The following is a 20,837-nucleotide window of genomic DNA, read 5'->3' as shown; positions in this document are numbered from 1 at the left end:
GGTCAGAGTCTCTCCAGGGTGCGGGGCAGAGTGTTTCTTTGATTCCTGTCTTAACGTCTGCCCTATCCACTTTATTAAAAACACTGTTCTGCTTGGGGCTGCCTTTGTTCTCAGAGCTTTTGCGCATGTGGCCCCAGGTCCACCCAAAGCCCCTTGACACCATTCTTTGAACACGGGCATCTGTGGTGGCCAGAGGCTAGCAAGCGTGCTCTGTGAGTGGCCAGGGAGCAGCGAGTTCAGGCTCTGAGGGCCAGATAGTCTTCTAGTAGCTCTTTAACTTCAGTCATCTTGTGTCTGTGTCAAAGCAGGCAGACAATACAGGAACAAACCAACCTTTATTTATGACGACAGCAGCCAGAACCAATCCAGGGGTCGTGGCTTGAAGACCCTGAGTTGGGTGATGGGCTTTGTTCAGACTGGGGCCCCTCTTTAACCCTTCTGTGGATCTCACTTCGTGCCTTTCTCACCTGCTTCATCTTCAAGTGATCCCCTAGAGCAAGGTTTGGTAAACCCAAACCCAAACGTCAAGTTTCCTTGTTTGTCTATCATATAAGTAAAATTTTATTGTCTCTGGGCCATGGCCACTGGCTCCTGTATCTTTTACACATTTCCCCTTCTGCAACAAAGAGACAAACTTCACACCTGCTGGCCCATCCCTGCCTTAGATGCTCAGCAGATGTGAATAGTGGGCTCCGGGCAGCCTTTTGTCACCTGAGACTAAAACCGGCCCGTTTTAGAATTATCTAGTCTACTCATTCCAGTTCGGGGGGGGGGGGGGAGGTGCACTGCTGTGTGTGCAGAGGTCAGAGGTCAACCTCCAGTGTCCTCAGCACCTGTCCACCCTGTTTGTAGTTTCACAGAATAAGGTCTCTCACTAGCCTGGAGTTCACCAGTTAGGTCCCTCCTGTTCCACCATAGAAGCTCCGGGGTTACAGATGGTACCATGTCTGGCTTCACTTGTTCTGGGGATCTGAACTCAGGTCTTCATGTTTTGTAGCAAGGGCTTTGCCTACTGTGTCGTCTCCCCAACCTGGGAGTTTAATGTTGAGAACTGTGGTGGTGTGAGATTCAGTGTGGCCAAACCCATTCTCGTGATGAAGACTCAGTTATACAGAAAATCCTGTTCAAACCAGGTTAGCCAGAGGAGGGGAGGTATGGGCTGGAGGATCTAAGGAAGTGGGATCAGAATAAAATTGAGGCACAGCTGGGTCAGGGCTCAGGTGAGACAGTGGGGATTCCTGGTGTTTTCTGGCTGTGGACCCCATTCTGTGCTCCTTGCTGTTTTGATTTGATTCTCAGCCTGTACGCAAGTCGGATGGTGGGGGCATCCAGGCTGCACATGCTCTTAGGCACACAGTAGGAACTCAGGAACTGCCCATTGGGTGAATAGAATGCACAAGCTTGGCTGAACAGCTTGATAGTTTTCTAGGTGTTGATTCCTATCCTTGAAGTTGGCAGTTTATCCGTCATAACATAGAGGGAGAATGGAGGCAGAATGCCAGTTCCTGGTCATGCGTCCCACTCACTGTGGGGCCTGAGCAAGGGTCTCAGCCTTTGTCTGCCCAAGCTGTGCATTTTTAGCCTTCCTGGAATGGTGCAGTGGGAAGCAGAACAGTTGGGGCAGGGTGAATTGTGGGATTGTGGGACCAGGGTTTATGCCAGGCAGTTGTCTCTGGAGTTTTGTTTTCTTCACCACATAGACATGGTATGTACCTGGCACAGACTGGCACACTGATGTGTGAAGAGCCATCTCTGTGGGTTTGTTTAGAGGTGATGCAGGGACACGGGTGAAGAGGCAACGTCAGCCTTCACAGACACATGGCGGTAATATAAGTATCGATTACTTTCAGGGACGAGAAAGATTACTCAGTAGGTAAGAGTATTTGTTCCTCTTGTGGAGGGCCCAGGTTTGATTCCTAGCACCAACACAGTGGTTCACAACCATCTGCAAGCCCAGTTCCAGGAGAACCAACAAGCATACATGTGGTACCCATACATACATGTAGGTAAAACATTCACACACATAAAGTAAAATAAATAAGTCTTTAAACAATGTCAGTTACTTTTTCAGAATCAGAGAGGAATATATTCTTGCTTCCTGTATGCTCCTTAATCTCTGTGAGACCCTTCTCTCCCAGAGACTGGGTCTTCACTACCATAAAACAATCTTCAAGACTCTCTAACCCTGGGTGTCTAAGATTCTGAGACTCAGTTCCCTGAATGTGGAAGACTTAGAGTTGGTCTTTGCAGTCCAGAATTACACCTAGAGGGTGGGAAAAACACAAGGATCAGCCTGTAGCACCAAATCGCAACTCAGTCACTGAGCTGAGAACCTGACTGATGACAGTATTTCCAGACTCCCTTGCAGCTAGGTTCCTTCAAGCAAAAGGTCATGATTAAGCCATCTCTGCTGCTGATTCTGTCTCTGAACGTGGTCTAGAGGGCTTTGGTATTCAGCCTTCATAGAGTCTTAGTGGATACTCATAGTTTTATGTATTGGTTGTCATGGCATAGCAGTCCAGTTTCCCTTGAAGCTGACCCCGAGATGAGGATTCAGATGCAAGTAGTTCGTCTAAGAGGTGATTCTGGGAAACACTATATTGGAAATGGAAAGGCAAGAAGGGAAGGGAAAACTGGAGTGAAGGATGTGTAGTCGAGCAGGTAGTTCTCTGGGTATTCAGAACTTACTGCTGATAAGACGTAAAATAAACATATGCTCCAGGCTGGAGAGATGGTTCAGCCTTTAAAGGCTAGGCTCACAACCAAGAATAAGTACACACTCTGGAGGCTTTCCCTCAGAAGAGGCAAGAGAGCCTGCATATGCAAGGAGAGCCATTAGGACATTAGCTGCTGTGGCAAACACAGCATGTAGCCCCAAGGTACAGGACAGTCATAGGCGATTTTCCTCCTACAGACCAATTTCAGATTTTCTGATAAATTTTGATCCCCTCCCTGGCTCCTCCACCCTCTGATCCATCAAAGGCAAGTCCAACTGTCAAGCTGATGAGAAAAGATGATTGAGGGTTAGAAGCTTGAAGAAACACAGGACATGTGTTTTCAGATCTGTGTTGCATACAGTCTATATCACAGCTGCACACTGCACACATGACATGTGCCCATGATCCACAGAACAGTCCTTAGCCACACCTAGCTGCAAGAGAGCTAAGGAAATAGCGTGCACCCGTTTCTAAGAGTAAGATTCTGGTGAGCATGTTGTCCTCCTCAGAACCTCTGAAATCAGATGTCTCAGGTGGGGCAAAACAGTTCCGACAGAGCCCTGTGTGCACTAAGCACCCGCTAAGCGTGACCTCCGCTACTGTAAGCACACGTTTCCTCCCTGTCTGCAGTGTCGTAATCCTCGTAGCCTTTGTCTCTGCAGATGTCTGCATCACTGCCAACTCTTTTAACCACTTCTAATCCTCTACCAACTGACAGCCCTGCTGATTGTCCAAACCTTTTAGAATTTCGCATAGAAATCGATCAACACACCAAGTGTGCTAGACTGAACTATGTCCCCAAAGATATCGGATTCTTAATACTGAAATGTGTGTTAATTGGGCATGGTGATACACACCCATAATCCCAGCACTTGGGAAGTGGTAGCAGAAAGACTGTGAGTTCAAGGCCAGCTTAGGATATAAAATAAGAGTCTGTTTTGAAAATTAAAAAATAAATATTTGAATGGTTAAAAGTGTAGATTGATGGCAGAGTACTTGCCTAGCATGCGCAAGGTTCTGGGTTTGACCCCCGGGGGGGGGGGACCAAAAAATAAAAAGGTAAATGTTATTTTAGGTGACAAAGATTTTGCAGATAGAGTTGGATTAAAGATCTTGAGAGGAGAAAATTATATTATCCAGTTTGTCCCCAAATGCAATAATGGTTTAATGTTTTTAAAGAAAGGTGGGCTTTATGCATCCCCATGCCACCTAAGGCAGCAATATGAAGACAGAAGGTTGAAGACATTAGCCTTGAAGACCGGATGGATGCAGCCACAAGCCAAGTGGCGTTGGGGGCCGCCAGAAGCAAAGAGGTGAGACAAGAGTTTCCCCAGGATCCTCAAGAGAACACAGCTCTGGAGACACCGGAACTTAAAGGAGACGGTGGTTCTAACTTTGAACTCCCAGCCTTCTGAAGTTTGAGAGAATACATTTATGTTTTTCCTCAGCCAGTAAGTATGTGGCTCTTCAAGACAGCAGCTACAGGAAACCGGGACACCTCTCCCTGCGGTTCTCTGAGTGATGAGATGGGTAGGGAACTTGAGTAGGAGGTTGTCCCAAATTGAATTCCCTGCAATCCTGCTGGCTTTCCTCCTGATGGGTGTATGCTTGCCTCCCTAGGTTGGTGGCTGACATGGAGGTCACCTCCTCACCTCTCACCTCTTATAAAACCGCCGGCCACTAATGCTTTTCAGAAAGTTCTGAAGTAGTTGCCCTGTGCTCTGCACTTCCTTTTATTAAAAAAAAAAACAAAACAAAAAAAAACATGCATTTAAAAGATGCACACATGCTGCACAAGTGGAAATCAGATGCTGGGGTGTTGGCCCTCACCTTGTTTGAAATAAAGTCTGTGCTGTTTGCTACTTGGAGCAAACTTTGAACCCAGGTCTCCTGAGAGTTTCCAAGGACCCTGATGTCTCCACTTCCATCTCACCCTATGAATTCTGGGATTGCAGATGGACATTGTTGTGCCCAATTTTATGTGGGTTCTGAGGATTCAAACGTGGGTTCTAGTACTTGCACAACTACTTTGCCAACTGAGCCATCTCCTGAACCCCAACACTGGCGCTTTCTTCTCCCCAGCGTATCTTCAGTGATAGTGCACACACTTCTCCTTCTTGCCTTTCCTTCCTTCCTTCCTTCCTTCCTTCCTTCCTTCCTTCCTTCCTTCCTTCCTTCCTTCCTTCCTTCCTTCCTTCCTTTCTTTTGCCTAACCAGAAATGTCAGCCTCCTCAGCCTGCCTGCACCTATCTTCCTGCACAGCAATGGATCACCATCTTAGCTGATGCCAGCAAGACACAGTCCCTCTTCGGAGTTTCAACCCCGACCTACATCCCACAGCATCCTCAACTTTCTTCTGTGTCTCTCTGCTGCACACACACACACACACACACCTGTGTGCACACAAACAAGGGTAAGCCTCTCCTTCCACCTGCTGCCACCCTGGCGTGTGAAAGTGACAGAGAGGAGGAAGCTTTGCTTGCTTACACAGGCACATGCATCATCTGCTCCCTGCAGCTGTCAGTCCTGAGTCCCACTCCAGTGGCGGGCACTCAGAGGAATGCCAGAGTCACCGGCCCAGGGATTGACCAACTCCGTCAGAAATCTCAGGGGTGTGCCTGGAAAAGCTTACAGGACAATGAATTTTATTTATGTTGCTCCTGGGGCAATGGAGGGTAAATGCTGGGGATTAAACCTATGGCCTTGTGCATGCTAGGCAAGCACTTTCCCACTGAGCCCAAAACATGACTTATTAAAGGGCCCACTCAGGCCATGCATAACAGACTAGGCCTGTTGGCCATGTGTCATGGTTCTGAGGCAAGGAACATGCCTAGGAAGAGCACACACTGAGACTGATCTTGGAGCTGAACCTTCTTGACATGCTTGCCGAGTGCCCGATGCTGTCCAGAGTATTTCAGCTATATGGATTGTATCTTCCCAATGACACCACTGAATGGAGATCGTGTGGCTTCTATGGGTGTGTGAGGGAACCAAGACACTGAGAAGTTGTGTGACTTGCCCAGGTTGATATGGTTGGGCTCCAGGAATCCCCCTGCACTGACAGCACAGACTGCCTCTCCTGGCTGTAGCTGGCCCTGACAGGCATTTCCAAACTGAACTCTGGGCCCTACACCCCTGTTTTCAAGTGATATGAATCCACACTAACCTCCATTCTGTCTCCTCTGAGGTGTGTCTCTGTGTCCCCAGGGCAGAGCTCAGGCCTGGTGCAGAACAGGGCACACAGTGGGCTAGAGTTGAGCAGAAACAGACTGAATGACTATGGTGTGGGAGGTCCTGCCCTTGTCCTGACCACGGCAAGGCAGGGCCTGACCTCATGAACTGTGACTGGGTGCTGGGACACAAGGGAAGAAATAAAAGTAAAATGTGGCTTTTGATTTTAGGGCTCCAGAGGAAACCAAACAGGGTAACATGCTGGACTTAGGGGCTCTCTGTTCACGTGAGACATTTTTAAAAGCTCTGTGTGGAGAGACACGCATGTAGAGGTCAGAGAACAACCTCCGGTGTCAGTCAGTCCTCATCTGCCACCTTGTGTGAGATGGGGTCTTGTGATCTTCTGGGAGGCAGCCTTTGGTTGTGCCAAACAGATAGTGGGAACAGTGCTCTAGACTGAAGAAACTCCACAAGAAGAGGCCAGGTGGGTAGAGGGTACTGATGCCAGGGCAAGCTGCAGGAGGTGGGGGGTGGATTTGGGGGGTGTATGAGGCCAGAGAGCTGACTTCAGGCCTGGCTTTCAGAGTTCTGAAGTGGGAGAGGCTCAGCCTGTAAGCCAGGGAATCAATTCGAAGATGTGAGGAACCACAGCCAGCGTGCACAAAGGGAGGGGCTGGCGGGGAGAACAGACAGGGAGCCCAGAGTGTGCTGCCTGAGGTCACTGTGGTCTCCGCAGCCCTTCTTCCCTGTTTGGTAAAGAGCTCCACTGTGTTGTGTTGTAAAGTGGGTTTCTCACTGTGCACTGGGGGTCAAAGAAATTGAAAGCCAGGGCTTTAGGTCCCTGTGAAGTTTGGAATTTAGCCCAAGGGCAACGGGGAGCCATTAAAGAGGTTTTAGTGGGGGCATGACAAGGCCAGAGTGGTGTTTTAAAGCCTTGCTCAGGGAGCTGGCAGAGGGAATCTGGGGGAGGCAGGCTAGGGGGCTGTTGGAGTCAGTCACCAGGGAGTGACAGCCAGCCAGCCCTGAATGGCAGCTGGCATATGGTGGGGGCGGAGCTTGCAGATAACTGTAAAAGGTTGCCTGTCCTGCAAGGGGCAGAGGGCAGAATACTGAAAGGTCTGTTTCCCTCCCTGGGGACCCCCGGACTCCTCCCCACCCACCTCCTTTCTGGGGAGAACTCTTGTCAGCACAGCAGACAAAATGCATTTTATTTTATTTTGTGCATATGTGTGTGCGTGCATGCGCGTGGGCATGATGTGCCACCGGAAGTCAGAGGACAGCCTTGGGTGTCACTCTCCACCTTTCAGTTGGTCGAGACGGGGCCTCCTTGTTGGCACTGCGCCTCACACACCAGACAACTTGGCCCAGACACTTCTCCTGCCTCTGCCTCCCACCTCGCCATAGGAGAGCTAGGATTGCAGGCATGTGCTACCCCACTCCTGGCTTTACAGGTTCTGTGCATTCACAGCCAAGTCTGCTGAGCCACCTGCCCAACGGAAGGCTGTGGAACTCACCCCTCAGCCTGACAATCTGCAGAACACCTTGCGGTACCCACTCATTTAACATAACCCTAACAAGAGGTGCTATTACTCTCCCCATTTCAAAGATGGGGAAACTGAGGCCCCGGGAAAGGAGAGGCTTTTTGTCTAGAGCCACAGCTCCCATCAAGCTGTGTGATTCCTCACACCTGTAATCTCGGCACTCAGACGATTGAGGTAGAGTGGCTGTAAGTTCAGAGCCAGCCTGCCCCTACACAGTTCTAGGCCAGCCTGAACTATAGAATAAGACGTCTCAAAGCAGGGCGGTACGGGGCGGGGCGGGGGGTGGCTGGGGTACTGGCTCGGGAACTGGCTCGGTGAGTGTTTGCTGTACCGGCAAATGATCTGATTTGGATCTCTAGCACCGAGAATTAGAAAACTGGTTGTGGTGATGTGTGTCCTTACCCTTAGTGCTGAGGGTGGTATGGGGAGGGGGGTGGGAAGCAAGCGCTATAAGTAGTCCCTAGAGGCTGGCTGACTAGGCAGTGTGGTTGAAACATAAACTCAGAAAAGTCAGACCTCACCTCAAACCATCGAGGAGGACACCCATGCTCACCTCCTGTGTCCACATGTACCCACACCCCCGTGCATACACACATCCACCACATAGACAGTAGATGAGGCACATGGGTTCTCCAGCCAGGGAGTGAGTCCCCAGGCCTGATCCTGCACAGCTGTGACAGCTGCATGCTGGCTGGGGTCAGGGATCATCTGGGCCGAGGATGGAAGGGTTTGTTGAGGGCTAACTCAGTCAGTGATAACAGCCCCCAGCCTGCTCCAACAAGTGAGCAGCCAAGCTGGAATCGAACCAGCTTCAGGAGGAGCATTGTAGGGTTCAAGTCCACCTCTGTCCTCTCTCCCTGATCTCCTCCCGGCTCCTATTCTGAGGTACTGGGTGTCAACACTCAGGCCCAAACCTGCCTGCACTTACAGTCTCTCGCCAAGAGTGAGCCGATGCCCGCCCTGTGCAAGGCCAATGGTGAAGAGGATCTCCAAGGCAGAATTCACACCCATAGCCCTTTGCCTCCCAAACAAAGGGATCAGGACACAAAGTTTGGGGTCATTTTGACCTCTCAGGTTTATAGTCTCCTTTCTGTATTTCTGACCAGAAATTTCATACCCACATTAGCTTCCCAGGCCTGCGAACTCCTCAGACTCACAGTTTACCCTCAGCCTCCAAGAATGCTAGGAAGTTCCAAGCCAAAAGTGCCACTCTGGAGCCTGAGTCTGTGCCTCCGAGCTTCTGCGTCTGACGGGCCCTGCCTTCCCTTTCTAGCTGGCTGTTTTCCTTGGCTCAGGAGGGAGCCAGGTGATCCCACCTGACTGATTCGGGCCCAGGCCTGTCCAGTCTCCCAGACGCTCTGAGACTTGGCCTTCTGACTCCCCTGGACTTGGCACTGCTTGGCTTGCCTTGGCTCCCGTTTGCCAGGCTGGGCCCTTTTCAGAATGTTTGTCCAGTCAAGGTTGACAACATTCCCAAGACACCGTCTGTTGATTTTCATGGGAAATCCTGGCTCCACAGCCTCGCGGATCGGCTCCCCTGCTTTGTCTTCTCTGTAGGGTGGAGCCCACGAGGAGGGTGGGGAAGCCGGCTGTGTTTACAGAACCCCAGTCTGAAGGCTGGCAACCATGCAGGCTGGGACAAGGCGAGCGACAGCATTGAGTCCATGAGGTGGCCCCTGAGAGTCTTTGGAAGAGGCATGTGGGAATGTGGAACAGGAGGGCTCTGACAACTGGGTGCTTTTGTTTCTACGACGCCAGGGATGGGACTCGGGACCTTGTGCATGCTAGGCAAATGCTCTGTTGCTGAGCTACACCCTCAGCCCAACAGTAGGGATGGGAATAAGCACACGTCTACAGACTTTTAAACTTCATTCATTCATTCATTCACTCCTTCACATGTTCATCTAGTCATTAATTGGGCAAGAATTCATTCAGTGCGTATTCCATGCCAGGCACGGATCCAAGCCCTGGGGACACAGCAGAAACCATCTAGTTTCACTCTCTACCCTCATGGAGTATGTACTAAAGTCTCAAATAAGTCCAGAAAGGGTGTGGCATGAGTTGCACACGAACACTGGAGCACTCATGCACACACACCACACACACACACAAACACACGTAAGTTTGAATGCTCCAGTAGCCATAGGAACAGACTAAGAAACCTTCCATTTAACACAATGCGTCCAAGTGCCACCCACTGGGACAGAGTCAACACTGTGAGGTCACCCTGCACTGTGTTGCTGGTTTTGTTTCTGGTTCTCGCTGAGCTGCAGTGTTTGGGCACCTGTCAATCAGCTCAGCACACCAAGTACCTGTGGCTTATATGGACTGTACAGGATCCGGAAGAAGAGGTATCGCACAAGGGTACACCCCGCTGTCCACCACAGCGGTGACTCGCGGCCCTCGAGACGTAGTCAGGGTGCCAAGCAAACCACTCCGGCGGAACGGAATGGTAATGGCGGTGGGAGTGTTGAGGTAGGGCTGCCTGGAAGCGGTGGCAGGGTCGCAGTACCTAGCGGTGGGGGAGGGGAACGAGATACAAGGCCAGAGGGAATGAGCAGTTATATACAGATTGAAGTGCAGCAGAAGCTCACTGCTTGACATGACACAGGGTAACGCCACCAGAGCAGGGAGGGATTGGTGGAGCTGGGTCTTGTGGTTCAGCCAGCAGTCCCTGTACCCATTCCAGAACTACAGAGTCCCGGTCCTGCTTGCTTGGCCACTTTCTCAGCCGAATGGATTGAGGATGGCGAGACTAAGCCCTTTGTCAGTGATTAGCTAGGTGTGGCCGTAGGTTTAACCAGTGTGACATGAGGAAGTCTTCTGGGGGACACAGGCAGAAAAGCCCCTCTTGGATAAAATGAAGCCATCTGAAGGGAGCCTCTTTCCATTTCCTTCCTTCTCACTGACTGGGGTGTATGCAATCCTAAGACACCATGAGGCCAAGAGATGCACAAGGTTCTCAGCCAGGAGCTTGACACCTGACCCTCCTGGGCCACCATACAATTCTTCTGCACATTTAGCTTCCCTCTGTGTGGTGAGCCCCAGGATGGCAAACATTCACCTGGTATTTCGTCAGTGTGAGTGCTTCCTGACTGCTCTTCTCATGGACGCAGGTCTCTCTTAGACACTTTGTCCAGCTGAGATAGTGTTCGCGGCGAAGCCTCATGGCTGCCAGGGCCTCAGCCCCTGAAAGAAAGGAAACCCCACACGGAACCACTTGAGAATATTATCATACACCTACCCTGGATCTTAGGGGCTGCCTTCACTCAGTCAGTTAGCTTCCACACCTCTCTCTCTCTCTCTCTCTCTCTCTCTCTCTCTCTCTCTCTCTCTCTCTCTTTCTCTCTGTTTTTGTCTCTCGTGTGTGTGTGTGCACACGTATGCACACGTGTGCATGTTCATATGGGCAGATATGTATGTTTGCATGTTCGTGTGGGCAAATATGTGCTTTATGCTCATGTGGGCAGATGTGTTCATGTGACAGGAAGATATGTCGCTTGCCTTCCCAGCTGCTCTACACTTTATTTTTGAGCCAAGGTCTCTCACTGAACCTGGAGCTCGCTGTCTTGGCTGTGCTGGTGGAGTGTGAGCTCAAGGGTCCTCCGGTCTCCGCTTCTCTGATGCTGGGCTTGCAGGTGCACACTTCCGGGTTTTACATGGGTTCTAGGGATCCAAACCCAGGTCTTCAGACTGGCATGCAAGCCCTGTACCAGATGAGTTACCTCCCTGAACCTATGTTCTTTAATTTTTAAAATTTAAATTCTCCACTTTAAAATCTAATTTCCAAACTGATATTTGAAACTTTTATCTGCCCCAATACCCAGCGCTTTTCTAAAAGAGCATTCTCAACTGTGGCACCTTTCCAGTCTGGGCAGGTGACTCCATGCTTCCGGCTGCCCCGTGTCCTGTGGAGTATCTAGCAGCACCCTTGGTGTCTGACCACTAGAGCCACCCACCCCCAAACTGTGACAACCTCCAGATACTGCCACGTGTCCCCCCCAAAGGGCAATCCCATCCCCAGCAAGTGTCACCAGCCACCTGCCGAGTTGTCATTATGTTCAGACCTTCAGTATGTGGCTCTCCCTCCTCTCCCATGTTTTTTACACCGTGGCCAATGGTGGGCCAAGGGCATGATGAGCTCCTTTTCCACCAGGACAACTGGCTTCCTGACCTCCGCTTTACTCTTCTTTAACTAGGAGAAGCTGTCAGGCTGGGTGTGGGGAAGTGGCGGGGTGGGGGCATTTGTAATCCTGGAACTAAGAAGGCTGAGGCAGGAGCATCACAAACTGAAGGCCAGCCTGGTCTACTCAGAGAGATGTTGACTGGCACACAAAATGAGGAGCAACCGGTGAGGTTCAGCAGCCATTGTAATCCCATGGTCTGCCTTGGAGTCCATGGAATATTAGCTCTTGGGAGCTGTGGCTCCATCTGCCTTCTCTCCCTCTGGATTCCAGGGAATTTGGTCCTGGGAGCGCACAGTGGGGGCACATAGTGGGAGTTCTGTCCTGGGAGCGCATAGTGGGAGTTCTGTCCTGGGAGCGCATAGTGGGAGTTCAGTCCTGGGAGCACATAGTGGGAGTTCTGTCCTGGGAGCACATAGTGGGAGTTCTGCACTGGGAGCACATAGTGGGAGTTCTGTCCTGGGAGCACATAGTGGGAGTTCTGTCCTGGGAGCACATAGTGGGAGTTCTGCACTGGGAGCACATAGTGGGAGTTCTGCACTGAGAGCGCATAGTGGGAGTTCTGCACTGGGAGCGCATAGTGGGAGTTCTGTCCTGGGAGCACATAGTGGGAGTTCTGTCCTGGGAGCACATAGTGGGAGTTCTGCACTGGGAGCACATAGTGGGAGTTCTGCACTGAGAGCGCATAGTGGGAGTTCTGTCCTGGGAGCACATAGTGGGAGTTCTGCACTGGGAGCACATAGTGGGAGTTCAGTCCTGGGAGCACATAGTGGGAGTTCTGCACTGAGAGCGCATAGTGGGAGTTCTGTCCTGGGAGCACATAGTGGGAGTTCTGTCCTGGGAGCACATAGTGGGAGTTCTGTCCTGGGAGCACATAGTGGGAGTTCTGCACTGGGAGCACATAGTGGGAGTTCTGTCCTGGGAGCACATAGTGGGAGTTCAGTCCTGGGAGCACATAGTGGGAGTTCTGCACTGGGAGCACATAGTGGGAGTTCTGTCCTGGGAGCACATAGTGGGAGTTCTGTCCTGGGAGCACATAGTGGGAGTTCTGCACTGGGAGCACATAGTGGGAGTTCTGTCCTGGGAGCGCATAGTGGGAGTTCAGTCCTGGGAGCACATAGTGGGAGTTCTGTCCTGGGAGCACATAGTGGGAGTTCTGCACTGGGAGCACATAGTGGGAGTTCTGTCCTGGGAGCACATAGTGGGAGTTCTGTCCTGGGAGCACATAGTGGGAGTTCTGCACTGGGAGCACATAGTGGGAGTTCTGCACTGAGAGCGCATAGTGGGAGTTCTGCACTGGGAGCGCATAGTGGGAGTTCTGTCCTGGGAGCACATAGTGGGAGTTCTGTCCTGGGAGCACATAGTGGGAGTTCTGCACTGGGAGCACATAGTGGGAGTTCTGCACTGAGAGCGCATAGTGGGAGTTCTGTCCTGGGAGCACATAGTGGGAGTTCTGCACTGGGAGCACATAGTGGGAGTTCAGTCCTGGGAGCACATAGTGGGAGTTCTGCACTGAGAGCGCATAGTGGGAGTTCTGTCCTGGGAGCACATAGTGGGAGTTCTGTCCTGGGAGCACATAGTGGGAGTTCTGTCCTGGGAGCACATAGTGGGAGTTCTGCACTGGGAGCACATAGTGGGAGTTCTGTCCTGGGAGCACATAGTGGGAGTTCTGTCCTGGGAGCACATAGTGGGAGTTCTGCACTGGGAGCACATAGTGGGAGTTCTGTCCTGGGAGCACATAGTGGGAGTTCTGTCCTGGGAGCACATAGTGGGAGTTCTGCACTGAGAGCGCATAGTGGGAGTTCTGCACTGAGAGCGCATAGTAGGAGTTCTGCACTGAGAGCGCATAGTGGGAGTTCTGTGGTGGCTACATGATGACTTGTTCATACCTCAACTTCTAGTTTCTGCTTCTCTCCAGTTCTCCTGGTTTTTGGTTTTCACTCTTTCACTTTGCTTGTTTTGGAGTGTGTGTATGAGCATGTGTGTGTACATGCATGGAGGCTAGAGTTCAACCTCAGTTGTCGGCCTTATTTTTGAAGCATGAGCCCCAGAAAGCTGCTATCTCCCCAGCACTTGAGACTACAAGCACAAACCACCGTGCCTGGCTTACATGGGTCCTGGGAATTTAACAAGAACTCACACGCTTGCGCGGAAGCACTTTCTGACTGAACCATCTCCCCACCCCACCCTGACTCCCTACCAGAAGTTCCCAAACACCAGAAATTGTTTGGTCCACATTTGTGTCTAAGCTAAAGTGACTTTGCAAAGTTGGGAGTCTGTTCACCTAAGCCCCTGGCCTGGTTCACACCATGGCATAGTCTCTGGACTGGCCTTTCTCTAGCAGGTTCCGCCTGGCCCAGGGAACATCCATATAAAGCTGGTTTCAGTTCCATTAGCACTGAGAAATGCTGCTCTATTAAAACACTAGAATGAAGTATGAAGAGGTGTGGGGTGCAGGATACAGAGGCCAGGACACCCCCCCAAGACTCAGCCACACACTTTAAAGTGAGCTGGTCCTGCAGTGGCAATGCCACTTGTATCTCTGAGGCCACTTTGACAGAACGGGTCTCCTCTTAACCCATCCTGCTCTAATCTGGGGCCTGATGCTAGAGACAGACCAACTTTAGGGGCTTTGACTCAGCTCTGCCTGTCAGCGCCTGTGGCCCCAGAGGGGACTTTCTTCTGCAGCTGGGTTCTCAGTGCCGTCTCTCTAGAGGGCAGAAAAGTGAGGCTGTGACTCTGTACCACATTCTGTCCTGAGAATTTTGCCAACAGTCAGCCATGACGCCCTCACCAGAGCCCTCGGCAAAGGCTACCAGCCGGCTATCTATGTCACCATTTGACCACTGAGGAAATCAAGGTCTCCGAGACAAGCAGCGCTGGAAAGCAGTAGATCTGGGGAGGAAAACAGGCACCCAGGGAGCTTGCCACAGGCTCTGGCGGACTCTGTGCCTTGGCTGCTCAGGAGGGTGTATCAAAGGGAGGTGCAGATCAGTCATTGTCACCTGTAAACACTGGGGGTTGGGAAGATGATGGCTCGGTCAGTAAAATGCTCACCGTGCAAGCAGAGGAACTGACTTCCGTCCTGAAACCCACATAAAAATCCGGCATGGTGACTCACAGATGTGATCCCAGTGCCGAGGACTTGGAGACAGGAGGACCCCAAGACTTACTGGCCAGGATAAATTTTATTAACAGTCTCGGAGTTTAACGGTGTGATCCAATATCCCACAACATCCCTCCTCCCTTTAAAATACATATATTTAAAAACTTTCTGAACCCTCATGAAATAATTGATGCGGACCACAAACATTTGGGAGTTTCTTAGAGCCCAGGTTCACCAGTAGAGCCCAGGTTGGTGGTTGTGGGATGTTGCCATTGAATGTGCAGATCACTGTGAGTTTGGGGTCAGATAATGGCATGGGAGTGTGCTATGAATAAGACCCTTTCTCAATAGCACTGTGCAAAGTTATTATACAGTTTGAAATCAGGCGCCCCAGGAGTTACATTTGGGGGGATCACTCCTGGAGAAGCATGTGATTGTGCACCCGGAAGCTGTTTCCAATCATAAGGGAGTTTATTCTAACTAACCACCTGGGAAACTTGGGGACCTAGCCCAAGTATTGGGCTGCAGGCAGCCGTAGCTGGAATACCACGTGGCAATGAAAAGAACCAACTAGACAGTTGCATTGTGGCCTAGCATGAACACCGAGGTGTTTGTTTGGTTGGCTGGTGGGTTGGTATTGTTTGGGTTTGGTTTGGTTCAGTTTTTTGAGACACGGTTTCTCGGTGTAGCTCTGACTGTCCTGTCACTCTGTAGACCAGGCTGGCTTCAAACTCAAGAGATCCGCCTGTCTCTGCCTCCAGAGCCCTGGGATTAAAGGTGTGAGCCACACCTCCTGACTAGCACCAAAGTATTTAATAGACAAGATGAGAAAAAAGAGTGCAGGGAAATGTAAGATTAAATAGCATGGATAAAATGTATTCCTATCAGGGGCATGCATATCTGTAATCCCAGTGCTCAGATGCCTGAGGCAGCAGGAAGTCCTACGTTCCATCCCCGGCACTGAGTGAACCAGGCGTGGTGGTGCATGCCTGTTTTCCTGGCACTTGGGAGGTAAAGGTGAGGTCGGCCTGGGCTACACGAGATGGGGGAAGGCCTGAGGTGGGGTGGGGTAGGGGCAAACACTTCCTAGCTAATCAAGTATGGGTCTTTGTCGTCTGTGCCTGCTGTGGCCACACTCTGGATATGTGGAGTCACCCACTGCAGGATCCCAACAGAGCTGGGATAGCAGAGCCCTCTCTGGACTGTCACTGTGAGAGGAGGGGGTCCTTGTAGGTAGGATCTGCCACCACATTCCCCTGTGCTGTCCCTGGCTCCCTCTCCCTGTTGCAGCTCTGGGCATGCCTGCTTCACCCCCTTTCTCTTGCTCAGAACCACCCCAGGAACGACAGCCAGGCAGAAGTCTTAGTGGAAGTGGCATCTCGAGTCATCTGGACCATGAGGGGGGAGCATCTACTGCTCAATCTTCCGCACTTGCCCTCCAGATAGAGAGCCGGAGTGGGTGGGTGGGTGGGTGGGTGATGTTAATCAAGGCAGTGTCTGGGGAGGTGATAAAAGCCGTGACCAGCACAAATAAAAGCTGTGACCCGGGCAGTTTGGCACATTTAACAAGCACACAATAAATACTGGCTGGATGGGTGCCTTTATTCACAGAGTTCATTCATTTATCATGCCGCAAATATTTATGAAAACCACTACTAAAATCCCTGTAGGAGGTTTGAGGACTAGCAGGGGGACCTTTTAACTAGACAAAATCCCTGCTATTAAAAAGCTTACATTGTGTGGTGGGGGAGACGGATGGAAATTAAATTCTCTCTCTCTCTCTCTCTCTCTCTCTCTCTCTCTCTCTCTCTCTCTCTCTCTCACACACACACACACACACACACACCGTGTAGCGAGTGGAATTTAAAAGATGGGGATGGAGCCCCACTCAGGACAAACATAAGAGAGCTGAGGCCTTTGAAAGTGAACTACAGGGAAGGGCATTGCAGACAGAGGGAACAGCACATGCAAAGCCTCTTATGAGAGGGAGCACAAGACCTGACAAGGAGATACTCAAGTAAGGTTGGTTCAAAGGTTTACTCAAGGCAAGAACAACAGGAAACAACCTGAGGTCATGCAAGGACAGCGAAGGGGGCTCAGATCTGAGCTGTCACAGAGAACACACTGGAGGGAGGCCAGAATGGCCCCAGGGAGATGGGTGTGGAGGCCACAGCAACATTCCGGGCCAGAGGGGGTGGTGGCCATCTGGTTAAGGATCAGACTTGAGAGTTCCAGGAGAGGGGAGAAGCCGGCTTCCTGTGTGAGCACCTGTCCCCATCACAGGGAGATGGGACCCAAAGCTGACAGAGATCAGCAGGCGCTTTTGCAATAGAAATCAAATGGGGATAAAGCAGCCAGCAAGGCTGAGTTTGGACCACAGCTGTCTACCCAGAAGCCTGTAATTGCTGTCAACAGGCTTCGATTTCAAGCCCTCCATGGACAGGGAGTGTTGGCCCTCTCCAAAGCCCACCTGGCCCATCTGTCCTCTCTCCTTCTCCCAGGGAGGGCCTCCTGTGCTCAACCAAGGTAGCCCTGTACTAGGGAAGGTGAGTGCGGAGCCACCGCCTGGGACCTTCCGTCTGCTTTTGATCCTTGCCAGCCTTTGAAGTCGCCCCGCCCCCAGCCTCCAGCTGTCAGCTCTGCTCCTGGGCAGCCCTGGTTCCCCCAAAGTGCCTCAGCCCCTGGGGACCCGGGTGGTGACAAGGGTAGTAAATGGAGCACCAGCAGACAGCAGCAGCCCCTCCCTCAGAAGGCTAAGAGGCAGGGCCTTTCGGAAAGCCTTTTCTGCTGATTCTAGAGTTGTTTCTGAAGGTGGGGGCAGCAGAGTTCCCAAGGCAGGGAAAAGGTTTTTGTTTTGGGGTGGAATTTTGCAAATGCATTCCGCAGGCCTGCTCCCTTCCCAGCCTGTCTGTATATAGCTTGTTCCCTCACCCCTGCAAAGAGAGAAGCTGCTGCCCTGGTGCAGGCCTTTGGGGGAGCAGCCTGGAAGGGAGGATACCAGCACACACACACCCATAGAATGCAGGACTCAACTTGGTCTCTTGAACTGCAGAAGAACCAGTGGTTTCTGGCAATGACTGTCTCAAGTCCTAATGTCCCCCACTTCCTCAGTGAACCCCATAGTCCTTGGCCATGGGACACAGAGTGTTCCTGAGCCATGCTTGGAAGCTCGCTCTCTGGCACATGCTCTCTCTGATTAAATCCTCAGGATAGTCTGACAGCCTAGAAGATTCTGTTAGTTCTCCATCCATATAGCTGAAGCTCAAGAGGTTTTGGTTGCTTGTCACATGTCATACAGCTGATAGGAGGGGGTAGCTGAGGGTTCAGCCCTTGTAGCAGATGGCAAGTCTGGGACTCTGTAGATTAGGGAATAGATTTTATTGTAAGGTGGGACTTGGGTTCAAAGCCTGATCTATTCTGTGTGTGTGTGTGTGCACATGGGTGCCTGTGTGCTATATGTGTGCAGGTGTGCAGGTGCGTGCACCTGTGTCATGCACACATACAGAGGTCAGAGAAGCATGCTAGATGCTCTGCTCTACCAGGTTCCCTCTTCCTTTTTCCTTTGAATCAGGGTCTCTCCATGAGCCTGGAAGTCGGCTGAAAGCAAATTCCAGCAATCCACATGCCTCTGTCTCCCACAGCCCTGGGGTTACAAGCTCACGGGGCCGCACCTGGTTTTTTACATGGGTTCTGGGCTCTGAACTCAGGCCGTCCTGCTTACACATGATGCCCCAAAGCTCAACCTATTCTCCTGCATGCTATGGCTCAGAGTTCATACCTTGGAACCGGACTGAGAGTGAAGTGAGTCCCGGTTCTCTCGCTAAGAGGCCAGGTCACTGTGAACTTTAGTGGCGTCATCTCTGCCTGCTTCACAGGATGGCACAAGCTGACGATAGCCAAGAGTCCTTGGCCCCAAAGTGGACACTCTTTCGGTGGAAGATTTACTAACTTCTATCTTCTCTAAAATGAGAACATAGCCAGGCAAAGCTCTTCAAATCCCTCGAGACACTGAAGAGGTCTGCCTTCCTCCTCCTCCTCCTCTGCCCCAGTAAGTCACCAACAAAACCACAGCTCACAAAACACAAACTCACCGTGCAGAACCACAGCAGAACAGGAAACACTTAGCAAGCAGGAATGACTCACGAGTTGCCAGTGCCCGGACTTGGCTCAGACCTGAACCTGGGTTTATCACTTATTAGGAAACGTGGGGCAGGTACTTTCATCCCCCAGGGTCACTGGAAGCATTGGAGGAAACAGATCCGGGCAACTGCCTGGCGTGTGCGGGTGCTCGCTATGTAAGAGCTGTAACAGAATGTTGAGTTTTCTGACTTTGCAAACTCCCAGAGCTCGTATGGAGGATCAGCCCATCTGTCTGCATGGGAAGCTGGAGCTGGAGTGGGCAGCAGGAAAGGTCAGTTGTCAATCAGTAGGATCGCGGTCTCTAATACTCCTACCGCCAAGTCTGGATATGCCACCGCTGGCTTGTTTGAACTGCTGCAGAGCTGTTGCTGTTTGAGGTGTTGCATTGCCTGGCAGGGAATCAGGCTCAGTCAATGGTGCTTATTATTCCTTTTAAATTTTCTCTTTCTTTCTTTCTTTCTTTCTTTCTTTCTTTCTTTCTTTCTTAAAATATGTGTCTGCCTGTCTCTTTCTCTCTCTCTCTCTCTCTCTCTCTCTCTCTCTCTCTCTCTCTCTCTCTCTGTGTGTGTGTGTGTGTGTGTGTGTTCTATCAAGGAGCTTGGGTAGAGGTCGAGGACAGCTTTAAGAGTTGGTCCTCACCTCCCACCTTGTTGGAAATAGGCCTTTTGCTCACTGCTTCACACCCCAGGCTAGCTGGCACAGAAGCTTCTGCTGTCTCTGCCCCCAGTGGGGACATAGGAGCCCTGGGATTAGAGATACATCCAGTTTTATATGGGCTCTGGAGATTTGAACTCAGGCCCTCACGCTTCTGTGGCAGGTACTTTCCCCACTGTACCATCTCAGCAGCCCCTTTCTTTACTGCTTTTTACCCTGTGTTTGAATTTTAGGTCCTGAGTTGTCTAGCAGAGACTCAGCTAGTTGTCTTGATCCCTATTTTGAGCTAGTTCTCAGGAAATGAACCTGAAAAGAGCACACTTACCTTATTATAATTTATATTATTATATTTGACAAATTATACCTTGATCGATAGATTCTTTGGCAGAATATATGTGTTCCCCTAAGTCTATTGCAGTGGTTTTTATTTTAAAGTTTGTCTGGAATTGCTCCAGCTTTCCTTGTGTTTATATCATGTGGGTTTTCCCAATTATTTTTTTTTTTGCTTGGGATTTGCTATTCCATTGGTTTCTCTTGCAATGTTTCCAGGTTATCTTGCTTTATCTTTCAAAGTGATCTCATACAAAGCATGTCAGTTTTAAAAGTCTGATTTGATAATCTCTGTTGTTATTGTTTACTTTAATTGGGAGCATATGTCAAAGGACACATGTGAAGGACAGAGGACAACTTTGTGGGTTTTCTCCACCCCTTTACATGCATCAAGGGGATTGAGCTCAGGTCAGCAGGCTTGTGCTGTCAGGCAGCAAGCCACTTTACCCCCTGAGCCATCCCACCAGCCCAACCGTTGTCTTGTAACCAGAAAGCTTATTCTGTTTATATTAATACTATTATAAGAGAATGTAAATGGTTGCATTCCTTTTCATTCTTCAAGTGATTACTGTAAAAATCGTAATATGGGCCCCTGATGGCTGTTGATGTCAATAATTAGCACATGTGCCTAGACAAGCCAGACGGAGTGTGTTTGCCCTTGTATGTCGCTGGGCATCCTCATGAGTCGCCATGCTTCGACACACTGTGGGTCTGCTGATGGCAAAAGCACAACTCTTGCTTCATTTGGACTTGATTTTCACTCGTGTCTGAGCTACATGAGTATGTGTACATATGGATGCATCCACTTGTCTGTGATCGGGTCATCTTTGTTCTTTGAGACGGGATCTCTCGCTGAGCCTGGAGCTTTTTGTTTGGGCTACACTGGCTACCAAGGAAGTCCCTGAAGTTTGCCTTGTCCCTGCACCCCCACTTTCCAGTTACAGGCACTCTTCTTACTCCTGGCTTTTTACACAGTGCTGGAGCTGGACTCAGT

General features: G+C 50.7%; 1 protein-coding gene across 2 annotated transcripts in view; it reads left to right on the top strand.

Annotated features, from left to right (window-relative positions):
* Window positions 1-20,837, top strand: part of Eya2 (EYA transcriptional coactivator and phosphatase 2) — a 153,001-nt gene that overhangs the window by 34,238 nt on the left and 97,926 nt on the right. The window lies entirely within an intron of this gene.

Source organism: Chionomys nivalis, chromosome 9, assembly GCF_950005125.1.
Source record: "Chionomys nivalis chromosome 9, mChiNiv1.1, whole genome shotgun sequence".
Lineage (NCBI taxonomy): Eukaryota > Metazoa > Chordata > Mammalia > Rodentia > Cricetidae > Chionomys > Chionomys nivalis.
Note: the sequence above shows the minus strand (reverse complement) of the source record. Positions and strands in the feature narration are given on the sequence as shown.